Here is a 14,515-nt window from a genome sequence, read left to right as displayed (position 1 = left end):
TACCATTTTGATTACCTTGGTAAACTTATTGTAATTTATATATATATATATATATATATATATATATATATATATATATATATATATATATATATATATGTATGTGTGTGTGTGTGTGTGTGCGTGTGTGCAGTCGTTTTCTGTCATTACAGGGAGGAATGATAAATTGTTCCCTATAAAAGACGTCATGATTCCATTTCCGTTTGAAAAAGAACTGGCTTTCTTTTTATTTCAGACCATCTACTAGGCCAATTGTGTACCGATACCACCGATAGGACCTTTATCTCATGCCTGAAAGTTACACAGTGTTCAACGGATATCTGCCGCATTACAACTCATTCTCCTTACCGATGCAAGTTATGAGAACAGTAGCATTACCAGCAAAACACATAGCTTGATTGTCACACATAGTCGGAACATGCACAGGATTATCAAAACAAAAGTTCCGGTCACGTGGTTTCAAGTGAGTGACATGTCATGCCACTTTACATCTTCAAAATCGACGCCAAGTCAACACCAAAGTGTACTGGGATGTGCTGAACAGGGTTGTGATCCTCTGGTGTAACCAAGTGCCGCTGGCTAACCCTGGGTGTGGCAGCAAAACTTTGCACCTGTCCACAGTCCAAAGCGATACGATTCGGTTTCGGAAGAAGTGCTTCTCTCACTGATGCTCCTCTCCCTTCTACTTGAGCTGCTGAACCAACATGACCCTCCACAATACCAAAGCAAGCTTGATCGCCGAAGTCTACCCAGTATTCGTCGAGCTCCCGCCAGCGCATATGGAAAAGAAATAGTCCTAGTTGTAGACCAGTATCAAGCGGTGATTGGGATTGAAAGCGACTACATTTAATAGATATGAGCTCTACTACACAATTAATTTACCTGAATTGATTTTTTCAATAAAAGTTTTTAAACAAAGCTGTGGTGTTGTATTTTTTAGAGTGCAACTTTATCATCCACGATTTATATATGTAAACTCTGTTTTATTCTTTTTTTTTATATTCCAGATTTGGACTGTTCTGTGTGGCTAATATTTTCCGCTTGCCTTTTACTGGAGAATGCCTTCGCTTATCGAAGAATCTTTGCAGTACGCCCGAGTAACAGATTCAGGAGATCGGTAACAATTTCACAATAATATCGATTTTGGCATTGATTATGTTTTAACATGATATCGTTTACACAATTAGTTATTATATATTATCATATTATTATATCAATTACTAGTCTGTACTCTCTCTGTGTCTATCTGTCTGTCTGTCTGTCTGTCTCTATCTCTCTCTCTCTCTCTCTCTCTCTATATATATATATATATATATATATATATATATATATATATATATATATATATATAAGCAGGTCAGCCCGGCTTTGCTCGGGCCTATGTACTGTTCATAACTTTATGTGCATATATATAAAACTCAGTGAGGGATGAGATGATGGGGAGGGGGGCAAGCACTCCACGAGCATGGCAATCATCTTTTCCTTGATTACGGTCGTGAGCCCTTTTTGTTTTTGATCTAGCGTCACCAGTGAAATTATCCTGGTTCTCCGATTTTCCAATGTTCCTGAAACTAATATAATTAAATTTCCCTCAGTCAAGGGCTTGCATTTTTTCTGGAAAAGCCGACGGTAGTCTTCCGGGGATCCTCACTTCTTCAGTAGCTGCTCACTTTTCTGTAGGCTGCTACCTGCTGATATCACCACCCTCGGACTCTCCCTTCTGTCTGGAAGTATCGGTACCTTCCATGGACCTCCTGGCGTGTCTGTGACATACTTGGTCCACGCATTTCTGGTCTCCGCTTTTGTGTAGGCTATCACCGTGTCCTGTGTTAGCCCTGCAAAAGCCCAGAGGTTGAGAAAATCCTCGAATGGGTCTGATTCCATTGCCATGGACAGCTGATATGTGTTATCACTGGATGTTGACGGCCGTGGGGTGTGGCAATCTTCCTTTTGAACTTTGCTCCTGGACCCACTGGCTGTAGGTGCTGGTGAGTCATCAACCCTCAATAAAGGGGTATACATGTGGTGCGGGTGAATAATCAGAAGTTGTTGATGGGGCCTTCCGGATGTGGCATCCCCATCTCGAATATGAATGCTGTGGGCGATGTGGTTTCCCTCAGAACTGGGGTACCACCGGAAGTGGTACCTCATGAAACGATTTCTGGGGTACCACCGGGTGTGGTACCCCCCAACAACGGCACTGGAGTGCCACCAGATGTGGCATTCCCGACAACGACACTGAAGCACCAACAGGTGTGGTCCCCCTCCCAACAACGGCACTGAAGAACCAACGGGTGCGGTGCCCCCGACACGGTCCCTACATCAGGGGCCTCCCCCATGGTAGCAGAGGCAGAGGCCTGCCTCCTCTAGTTGTTGGCGCAGTGCCCTTCTCCGACTCACCGATTTGGAAACTAGGGGGACCTTCGCCTAAAAAGGCACGTCAGTTTCCCCTAGCCCGACCGGCTGCTTTAGTCGGATAAAGACACTGCCTATCTGTAACAAAATAGAAAAACAGTTAGTGGTAGCAAATAACAAAAACAATGCCCTAAGGGCCACTCACCCAAAGAATGGGTCGGTTCTTTGGGGCCAAACAAGAAAACAACCCTTGAACATGATCAATAATTGGTCAAGTGGGCGGTCGCTGGTCTTTGAAAAAGAAAAGGCCTAGTATACTGCGAGATCAGATACTACACTTTGAACTTTTCTATTTATTTATTTATTTATTTAAATATTTATTCCAGAAGAAAAAATTACAGATTTTACAAGATTTTTTAAATTAAAATTATATAAAATATGCAAGTGATTCTTTTTCAATGTTGCATGAGGCCAAAAAGGGTGTGGGGGGAATCGGGGTACGGAGTCGTCCACTTGGTCTATTCACTATAACTAGTTGCAGTCACCACAATACCGCATTCACTCTAGGGATTGGATCTACTTAAAACCCCAGATGACATGAACAATATTTACAATGACTTTTTTTTTACAATTACATTTTTTTAATAATATTTTATTTACAATGAAGGTGATGCGTATGATATATGAAAGATGGAATGGTATATGCGTATGATATATGCGGGTGAAAACGTTAAGCGATGAATGTGTTAATGAGGACCCACCCTTACCTATTTAATTTTGAAATGCTTCCTGTTTCCGGTATCAGCTGAAAACAAGGGAGCACTTCCTAAGAGTGAATGGGCACAACTACGGACAAAATAAAGGGGGCATGGGGACGGGTTTGGACTAAAATAAATTGATCAGGATTGGGCTTTTTTGAAGGTATTTTAACGCCTAAAATAAAGATTGCGGACATGGAGCTCATTTATACCAACTAGCTAAGGGACTGATCCACTACGGGATAGGCTTCATCTGGACTGGAGCTTGCTTTTTCGGTCGGCGTGTGCCATACCTAAGCTGGGAACACGTACTCAAGACTGTTTTGCACGAACGCACATAAACTAGCGGTGTGAATCCACCTAAACTGTGAGTGACATAACCTCCTTCTATCGCATCTGATTTTGATTTTAAGTTGATGTTTAAAATATAAAATCAGATCCAGATGAGAAGGTGGTCCCCCCCCCCCACATTCCCTATCTCTATGCGTGAAACCTACACTACTAGTCTAGCTACGACCAAGGTCGCTAGGAACACCATTCGTTCCTCCCTAGGCTACAAGGGATCTGCGTTATAAACTACGGATGCTAAATCCAGGATCGTCACCTGAATAGGGACGATGCGAGCCGTGACCTCGCCGACATACCCCTAGAATTTCCGGAGCTTAGAACAAGTAAAAAATGCATGTTCTACAGATTCCAAAATGTCTTCTTCGCACCGTGGACAAAAGGGACTAAATACCATACCAATTCTGAACAGTATGTCATTGAGGGGTAGAGCGTTTCTAACCAATCGCCAGGTCAGGGAAAATTCGGAATTGTTAAGATATCCCCGGTCTGGCGCCCAATTCCATAGAGAGCGGACCTCCCCCTCCGACAGCTGCAGCCGCTCCCCAAGCGGGTCCCCACCACTAAACCCCGATACAATGTCCTTCTAGGCCGTACAAGGTCAAGGGACCCTGGCATCGCTCTAAGAGCATTTCGGCATTCGTTGAGACTTGCCAGGCCAAGCATCCCCAGGCCCCCATCTACAAGACGTTGAGTACAGACCTGTCTCCGGACAAGCGGCCGTCGCTCATTCCACAAAAGTGAAAAGAGCGCACGCGTTAAGGGCGCCATACGGACTGCAGGCAGGGGAAGTACAGCCAGCCGGTAAAGGATCAACGGAAACACGTAAGTAGCACATGCCTCCTCTCTACCTTAAAGGGACAATCCCCTTTGAAGCCAAACCCTCACAGACGCTTCGACCTTGGTCTGTACCTCCGACCAGTCTTTATCTAGACAGAGACTGGGTCCAAACCTAACACCAAGGATCTGGGCCGGGCCATCCGTCCAGACAAATGCGCCAGGCAAAGCATTCGAGCCCCGCCAATCGGCCAACCTCAGGCCAACGGATTTGATGAGATTGACTTCGGCCCCTGTAACTTTTCGATTGAGAGCCCAAATCACCGCAATAATACCAACAAATACGGTGACATCATCAGCAAACGCGGAAAGCTTGGCTCGCGCACCGCCAGGGAGAGCAATACCGCGCAGGGCCGGTCCAGCCATCCTAGACCTCACGGTCTTAAGGAATTGTTTCAACGCGAGGACATATAACATGGGCTACAGCGGACACCCCTGTCGCATTGACCGAGAAACCGCGAACGGCACCGACCGCACCCCGTTGACCTGCACAACTGCCGTCGGCCGAGCATACAAAATGGAGATCCATCTGCAGAAGCCGGACCCAAAGCCGGTGGTCTCTATAACAGCCATCAGGAAACGATGATCAACCCTATCAAACGCCTTGGACTAAATTGATCAGCGCGGCTTCAGTGTTGTCTTCTAGGTTTTCTAGGCCTGTACAAATCAAATGCAAATTGTTTTGAATTGATCTCCCCTTCACAGCGTAATTCTGATCCGGTTCGATCAAGTCAGTGATAACAACCTGCAAATGATTCGTAAGAACTTGGGCCAGGATTTTCAAATCCGTATTCAATAATGTGATTGGCCTAAAATCATCCAACCCCCCCAACATGTGTATCCTTTTTCTTCAGAAGTGTGACCACGCCTTTGGTAACCTGACACGGGATGGATCACGTGTCAAACCAGTGGTTAAACACACCCGTCAGCATCAAACATATGCGACAACCCCAAGTATAACTCGTTGGGCAGTCCATCGAGTCCTGGTGATCTCTTATAGGCGACCTGCTTCATGGAAGCTACAACCTCACACTCAGTAATCCGACCATCACAACTAACCGCTCGGGCCGCCTCCAGGCGGGGCGAACCAGCCAAATAGTTGCCAAACTCCTGGACGCAGAGTCTGGATAGCTGCGCGACACGATCTTAAAAGTGCACTCAAAACCGTTCGCAAATCTCCCGAGCCGACACTAAGGAGTCTCCTTCCGGGCTCTGAATCTTACGAATGTACCTATCCGATTTGCACCCGAGCGAACAGACTCGTCTGATTTGTCAACATTCACAGCTTCGTTCGGCATCTTTTTAATTCTAGCCCTAACTACCTGGCCCTAGTATCGCTCGCTAGCCAAACGACTCAGGTCCGCCTTAGCTATGCCTATCTCTAGGGAATCCCCCCTGCCACCGCCCTGGATAGTCTATCCTCTAGACGCTTCTCTGCCTTGGCCCTATCTAGGGCGAGGCGTTGACCATATTTGACAGAGAAGTCTCTAATACTAGATTTGGCGTTTACCCACCATCTACACCCGGTAACCTCCCCCACTAATCCCTTTGATGTGTTCAGTAAGCTTTTCCCGGAAGTCATCTATTTCCAGTAAGGAGGAATTTAACTTCCAGTACCCAGCTATATTGGGGTTGCTATCTAAATCTAACCTGGCCACAAGTAGTTTGAAACGGAAGGCCTGCTAGAGAGCCACGTCAACATCTCCCGCCCCGGATGATCCACCCGATACCTGTCTACCAGATCGCATCTAGCCATCAGGTCCGACAGACTGGTTTTACACCCATCCGTCCCTCTAGTCCTGCCCACCTTATCTACCCTGGGATCAAGGATAGCATTGCAATCAACTACTAGAACTAACCGTTCCGAACCTCCGAGAAACACGTCCAACCACCGGAAAAAGGAAACCCACTCCCGTACGCAATTGGGAGCATACACCACGACGACTCGAAACGCTCTATTTGCCACGGCAACATCGGCCACGATCAGTCTACCATCAGTATCGGCGTGAAAAACGCTAACCGTTCAGAAATGGTGCGCCTAACTAACAAAGAAACGCCCCTACTTTGACTATCACCGTATGCTGAAAAGACATCATAATACCCCTCCATCACTCGATGATCTTCAACGGAATTGTAGTGAGTCTCCTGTAACGTAGCCACATCTATGTTCATGAACATGAGATCCCTCAGAAACCTAGCAGCTTTGCTCTGGCACCTTATGCCCCTTACGTTCAAGCTAGCAAGGCTTAAGGACGTGGCCATTATACCTAAGCATTGACAACCACCGGCCTAAAGTCTTTTGTACCCAGGATGGCCCTCCCTTCGCACCTAGATGCCAGCTGTTTGAGGGAGTCGTACTCCTCTTCCACCAACTTTATATTTGTTATCGCCCTTCTATCATATTCCTTTGTGCGTCCAGTTCTTGTTTGACGCACATGACTAAGGGGGCGTCTGGGAAGTTTTTAGGATTTGTTACCTTCTTCCCTTCCGATTCTTTTAGCGGCTTAAGTAGACACCTATGCCGCTGCGTGATGTAAGTATCAGCGTGAAAGGGGTCTACATCGCAAATCCAGGAAGGAAGGGTAGCTTTTTAGTTTTCTCTCTCCTAACTGGAGACGTTGAGGCAGCTCTTCTGCTGTTGTCCTGAGTCACCAGCTTTTCCCCGGACAATGATCGAGCACCGGGAGTGGGGTATCAAATAGGGGTGGGGGGATTTTGGTTCAGCCGAAGGGTTAGGGTTTTGGGTGGCTGAATCATAGAGACAGTATTTTCTACGTTTATTGGGGACGGGGAACGGGACTCAGCCTCCTTGTTCTTTTTTGCCTTCTTGTTATCTTTTTTAGCGTCTTTGTTGAGGCCTTTGCACACTACCACAGATGCCTGTCCTTTGCATTTGGACTGTTGCTCTTCTTGCTTCCCTTCAGTCGGATGAGGAGACCGGATGGTTTCGTTTTTGGCCGCTGGAAACTTCCTTTGTTGACATGTTGGTGGAAGGATTCGTGGACGACCCTTCGGGAACTGCCCGACCTTGTACCTTAGGGGGCTTCTCTCTTATGGAGGGGGTCTTTGTGGTTCTCCCATTCTTCTTAACCAATTTGGTCCAGCCGTCCGATGTTGTTGGTGTTGCAGTTGATGTTATACCCCCTCCGGCTGGTTTCTCAGGGGGTGCCGGTGCCACACCCTTCTGTTCTTCTGCAGTTGTTGTTTGAGGGATCCTTTTAGGGCAATCCCTCGCCATATGGCCTATCAGTTGCCGATGCCAACAGTGCGGGCTTCGCCCCTCGACGATGACGCTTATCGTCCAAACGTCGCTTCTGAGCAGGGCAGGGATTTTCTGAAAGCCCTCCCGGTCACAACGCATTCTAACTGAGTAAGACCATAAGGCTACGGGGGCCACATGCCGGGAGGACAGCTTCGACGTCCCTATACTGGCTCATTATTGCACCTATTTGCACAGAGTCCAGGAACCAGGGGACGCCTAAAATATACACAGTTGTTTGGCTCCTGATCAGATATACCGGCTTGAAGCGTATATTCTTTCACTTCCTGTCGCATTTGGACAATTTTACCGCGCCATCGTCGGTTGGCAGCAGCAGGTCCCACATGGCATAACTGCGACGGCAAACGTACGTCGCAGGTATTTGGAGATCCCCAAGCATCTCCGCCATGATATCCTTTGAAACTCCTATGAGGCATTTCTTTTTCCAGTCCGTGGTGACCAGAGATATTATCTTTGTGGATAATTTTTTCACCACTCCTGGAAGGGGTTTAATGATGTTACCGTCAGTGTACTCCTTATATTTGGAGTTAAACAACTGACGGTAATCTTCGGAAGTAAGCTGGGACTGGGGTTCCCACACCTTCTCTGCCGCCGAGGGCGTCGGTGTTGCTGGCATCGGCGATTTTGGCGAGGGCGGTGTTCTCTGCCCCGGCGGGATTGTTGAGCAGGTGTTTTCACTTGTCTGCGTACTGGCACCCGGCAGTGTAGCCCAATCTGCCGGGCTCTCCGTCGGGGACGATGGTTTCTGAACAGGTGTGGCACCAACTGCCTCACTCTTTTGTTCTGTACGAGCAGCCCCCTTCTTCTTCCTGAACCGGGATGTTCTTGCTTCACCTGCAAATCCGGTCTTTTTGTTCTCGTCCTGGCTGCTGTCATCACTACTGCACTGCAGATCGTTGCCCAATGTCATATTCAGCTGGGAGTCCAGAAACAAGAGCATATTTATGGCCTTTTTCCCGGTCGTCCGGCACTGCGTTCTTGGACGCCTGATCCGGGTCGGTGGTTCTTAATGTGGAGAAATCGGCAGAAGTGGAAGGTCTTAATTCCGTCCCTAGGAGTTCTGTCCTCCTATGGACGGGAGAGCTAACAGTTAAAGCCCTTTTCCTCTGCCGATCCCACCGAGCCGGATCACCTCTCCCAGCTGGCCTAAACCTACTACTGCCGGGGACAGCAGTGTTATCAATTGTCCAGGAGCCGCCGCCTAATGTGACGAACTCCTCTACAGTGACGGTGCGGGGGCCAGCACCGGGTCTAGTGCGGGGGACAGCACGACTGTACCTCTTGGTCTCTCTACTGGGCCTGAACCAGTGGGCGTGTCAGGGACACGACCACCAGAACCCGGGCTAGGCAAAGGCGCGGAGCCCGGACCGCGTGGCGGTGGTGGGTGGACTTTTTCAGGGCCTGATCCGGCTCCCAAATAGAGCTGAAGCCCCCTCTGGGAACTGGACCCCGGGCTAGGCATTTCTGCACTGGAGCCCGGACCAGCTACCTCCCCCTCTGCGTCTTCTTTCTGGCTCAGACCTGCCGATTTAGCCTGGCTGAGGATTCTGTTGGATGTGACTCCAACCACCTCAGACGCAGACTGGCCAGCTGCTTAAGTCGAGCCCGGGAAGAGACACAACCTGAAAACGATCGAAAGGTAAAAACAGTTAATGGCCTCAACAGGAGGTGAAAAAACAAAAACAATGAAAAAAACCCCAAAGCTTTGAACCAGACCCCAAAGGGTCTGGTAGCTGGTCTTTGGATGTCCGGAACAGCCAAAGGGCAAACAGAAAAGACAGGAGACCGGTCTTTTCTGTTTATTTAAAAAGAAAATACAATTTTCTTATATATGGGTTGTGGAATTGCATTCACTAGCAAAAGTTCTATCCTATTTGCATATTCTTTTAAACATTCATTTTAATTGATTCCCTGTTAGTTCATTCGGTTTTTTTCTGGGATGCTCAGTTAACTATTACGTGTAATTATATTAATGCGATAGTCTACATAATTTGTACTTGCATAATATTTGCGTAAAAAGTTTACAGTAAACACAAAACTGTTTCCATATATATTTATTTATATGCATATACAACAATTGTATACACATTTTCCTCTAGAACTAGTTAAACACTTTTATTCATATTTTATTTGGCCGCACATTTTTAATCATTCAAAACTTTAAGCAATGATACTAAATGATGGCAGAGTTACCTGAAAAATTTCGGCATTTGGGAGGACAGTCCAAACAAGAAAATATAAACATTGCGAAATTTGTCTATTAGTTTGGGACTTTTAATTTTTTATACAAACTCCAAATAACTGACTCTTTTATTTAATAGATTACGATATTAAAACATTCATAATTATTTTTGTATTTTTAGTGCGTACCGTACCAGGATTATTGCCGGACGTATCGAAATAATTGTTGTGGTGATGTTCCTTGCATAAATGATGATCAAAAACCTTGCCAAGATCCAAGCGAGATTTGCCAATGTGAGCATCCTGATAAAAATTTTGCAGACGAATCACGAACACACGAACTGTATATTTATAGGAGGAAATTTGTAAAATAAAAAAAACAGTTTTCTTCTTCCCATGTTTCTTGTATGAATCCCGTTTAATAATTAAACAGTCAAGAAACGTGAAAATTTGTTTTTTGTTATTTCAACTAATTTTTTAGATGACATCAAGAAACGTGAAAATGTGTTTTTGTTATTTCAACTAATTTTTTAGATGACATCAAGAAACGTTAAAATGTGTTTATTTTTTTATTTCAACTAATTTTTTAGGTGACATCAAGAAACGTTAAAATTTGTTTTTTGTTATTTCAACTATTTTTTAGATGATATCAAGACACGTTAAAATTTATTTTTTTATTTCAACTATTTTTTAGATGACATCAAGACACGTTAAAATTTATTTTTTTATTTCAACTAATTTTTTAGATGACATCAAGACACGTTAAAATTTATTTTTTTATTTCAACTATTTTTTAGATGACATCAAGAAACGTTAAAATTTGTTTATTTTTTTATTTCAACTATTTTTTAGGTGACATCAAGAAACGTTAAAATTTATTTTTTTTATTTCAACTATTTTTTAGATGACATCAAGAAACGTTAAAATTTGTTTTTTTATTTCAACTATTTTTTAGGTGACATCAAGAAACGTTAAAATTTGTTTATTTTTTTATTTCAACTATTTTTTAGATGACATCAAGAAACGTTAAAATTTATTTTTTTTATTTCAACTATTTTTTAGATGACATCAAGAAACGTTAAAATTTGTTTTTTTTATTTCAACTATTTTTTAGGTGACATCAAGAAACGTTAAAATTTATTTTTTTATTTCAACTAATTTTTTAGATGACATCAAGACACGTTAAAATTTATTTTTTTATTTCAACTATTTTTTAGATGACATCAAGAAACGTTAAAATGTGTTTATTTTTTTATTTCAACTATTTTTTAGATGACATCAAGAAACGTTAAAATTTGTTTTTTTTATTTCAACTATTTTTTAGGTGACATCAAGACACGTTAAAATTTATTTTTTTATTTCAACTAATTTTTTAGATGACATCAAGACACGTTAAAATTTATTTTTTTATTTCAACTATTTTTTAGATGACATTAAGAAACGTTAAAATGTGTTTATTTTTTTATTTCAACTATTTTTTAGATGACATCAAGAAACGTTAAAATTTATTTTTTTATTTCAACTATTTTTTAGATGACATCAAGAAACGTTAAAATTTATTTTTTTATTTCAACTATTTTTTAGATGACATCAAGAAACGTTAAAATTTATTTTTTTATTTCAACTATTTTTTAGATGACATCAAGAAACGTTAAAATTTGTTTTTTTTATTTCAACTATTTTTTAGGTGACATCAAGACACGTTAAAATAAATTTTTTTATTTCAACTAATTTTTTAGATGACATCAAGACACGTTAAAATTTATTTTTTTATTTCAACTAATTTTTTAGATGACATCAAGAAACATTAAAATGTGTTTATTTTTTTATTTCAACTATTTTTTAGGTGACATCAAGACACGTTAAAATTTATTTTTTTATTTCAACTATTTTTTTAGATGACATCAAGAAACGTTAAAATGTGTTTATTTTTTATTTCAACTATTTTTTAGGTGACATCAAGAAACGTTAAAATTTATTTTTTTATTTCAACTATTTTTTAGATGACATCAAGAAACGTTAAAATTTGTTTATTTTTTTATTTCAACTATTTTTTAGGTGACATCAAGAAACGTTAAAATTTGTTTATTTTTTTATTTCAACTATTTTTTAGATGACATCAAGAAACGTTAAAATTTATTTTTTTATTTCAACTAATTTTTAGGTGACATCAAGAAACGTTAAAATGTGTTTATTTTTTTATTTCAACTATTTTTTAGATGACATCAAGAAACGTTAAAATTTATTTTTTTATTTCAACTATTTTTTAGATGACATCAAGAAACGTTAAAATTTGTTTTTTTTTATTTCAACTATTTTTAAGGTGACATTAAGAAACGTTAAAATGTGTTTTTTTATTTCAACTATTTTTTAGATGACATCAAGAAACGTTAAAATTTGTTTTTTTTATTTCAACTATTATTTAGGTGACATCAAGAAACGTTAAAATTTATTTTTTTATTTCAACTAATTTTTTAGATGACATCAAGACACGTTAAAATTTATTTTTTTATTTCAACTATTTTTTAGATGACATCAAGAAACGTTAAAATGTGTTTATTTTTTTATTTCAACTATTTTTTAGGTGACATCAAGACACGTTAAAATTTGTTTTTTTTATTTCAACTAATTTTTTAGATGACATCAAGAAACGTTAAAATGTGTTTATTTTTTTATTTCAACTATTTTTAGATGACATCAAGACACGTTAAAATTTGTTTTTTTTATTTCAACTATTTTTTAGATGACATCAAGACACGTTAAAATGTGTTTATTTTTTTATTTCAACTATTTTTTAGATGACATCAAGACACGTTAAAATTTGTTTTTTTTTATTTCAACTAATTTTTTAGATGACATCAAGACACGTTAAAATTTATTTTTTTATTTCAACTATTTTTTAGATGACATCAAGAAACGTTAAAATTTGTTTTTTTTATTTCAACTATTTTTTAGGTGACATCAAGACACGTTAAAATTTATTTTTTTATTTCAACTAATTTTTTAGATGACATCAAGACACGTTAAAATTTATTTTTTTATTTCAACTATTTTTTAGATGACATCAAGAAACGTTAAAATGTGTTTATTTTTTTATTTCAACTATTTTTTAGATGACATCAAGAAACGTTAAAATTTATTTTTTTATTTCACCTATTTTTTAGATGACATCAAGAAACGTTAAAATTTGTTTATTTTTTTATTTCAACTATTTTTTAGGTGACATCAAGAAACGTTAAAATTTGTTTATTTTTTTATTTCAACTATTTTTTAGATGACATCAAGAAACGTTAAAATTTGTTTTTTTATTTCAACTATTTTTTAGGTGACATCAAGAAACGTTAAAATTTGTTTATTTTTTTATTTCAACTATTTTTTAGATGACATCAAGAAACGTTAAAATGTGTTTATTTTTTTATTTCAACTATTTTTTAGATGACATCAAGAAACGTTAAAATTTGTTTTTTTTATTTCAACTATTTTTTAGGTGACATTAAGAAACGTTAAAATGTGTTTTTTTATTTCAACTATTTTTTAGATGACATCAAGAAACGTTAAAATTTGTTTTTTTTATTTCAACTATTTTTTACGTGACATCAAGAAACGTTAAACTTTATTTTTTTATTTCAACTAATTTTTTAGATGACATCAAGACACGTTAAAATTTATTTTTTTATTTCAACTATTTTTTAGATGACATCAAGAAACGTTAAAATGTGTTTATTTTTTTATTTCAACTATTTTTTAGATGACATCAAGAAACGTTGAAATTTGTTTTTTTTATTTCAACTATTTTTTAGGTGACATCAAGACACGTTAAAATTTGTTTTTTTTATTTCAACTAATTTTTTAGATGACATCAAGACACGTTAAAATTTGTTTTTTTTATTTCAACTATTTTTTAGATGACATCAAGACACGTTAAAATTTATTTTTTTATTTCAACTATTTTTTAGGTGACATCAAGACACGTTAAAATTTATTTTTTTTATTTCAACTATTTTTTAGATGACATCAAGACACGTTAAAATTTATTTTTTTTATTTCAACTATTATTTAGGTGACATCAAGAAACGTTAAAATTTATTTTTTTATTTCAACTATTTTTTTAGATGACATCAAGACACGTTAAAATTTATTTTTTTATTTCAACTATTTTTTAGATGACATCAAGACACGTTAAAATTTATTTTTTTATTTCAACTATTTTTTAGATGACATCAAGAAACGTTAAAATGTGTTTATTTTTTTATTTCAACTATTTTTTAGATGACATCAAGAAACGTTAAAATTTATTTTTTTATTTCAACTATTTTTTAGATGACATCAAGAAACGTTAAAATTTATTTTTTTATTTCAACTATTTTTTAGATGACATCAAGAAACGTTAAAATTTATTTTTTTATTTCAACTATTTTTTAGATGACATCAAGAAACGTTAAAATTTATTTTTTTATTTCAACTATTTTTTAGGTGACATCAAGACACGTTAAAATTTATTTTTTTATTTCAACTAATTTTTTAGATGACATCAAGAAACGTTAAAATGTGTTTATTTTTTTATTTCAACTATTTTTTAGATGACATCAAGAAACGTTAAAATTTATTTTTTTATTTCACCTATTTTTTAGATGACATCAAGAAACGTTAAAATTTGTTTATTTTTTTATTTCAACTATTTTTTAGGTGACATCAAGAAACGTTAAAATTTGTTTATTTTTTTATTTCAACTATTTTTTAGATGACATCAAGAAACGTT

At 38.5% G+C, this 14,515-nt stretch overlaps 1 long non-coding RNA gene across 1 annotated transcript; it reads left to right on the top strand.

Annotated features, from left to right (window-relative positions):
* Positions 1–235: 235 nt before the first annotated feature.
* On the top strand, positions 236–10,205 carry LOC145271415 (uncharacterized). Its single transcript, XR_013865865.1, has 2 exons — positions 236–1,117; positions 9,939–10,205. It is a non-coding gene; the product is annotated as an uncharacterized LOC145271415 (long non-coding RNA).
* Positions 10,206–14,515: the final 4,310 nt, after the last annotated feature.

This window comes from Euprymna scolopes, chromosome 46, assembly GCF_053919585.1.
Source record: "Euprymna scolopes isolate OS-2025 chromosome 46, ASM5391958v1, whole genome shotgun sequence".
In the NCBI taxonomy this organism is placed as follows: Eukaryota; Metazoa; Mollusca; class Cephalopoda; order Sepiida; family Sepiolidae; genus Euprymna; species Euprymna scolopes.
Note: the sequence above shows the minus strand (reverse complement) of the source record. Positions and strands in the feature narration are given on the sequence as shown.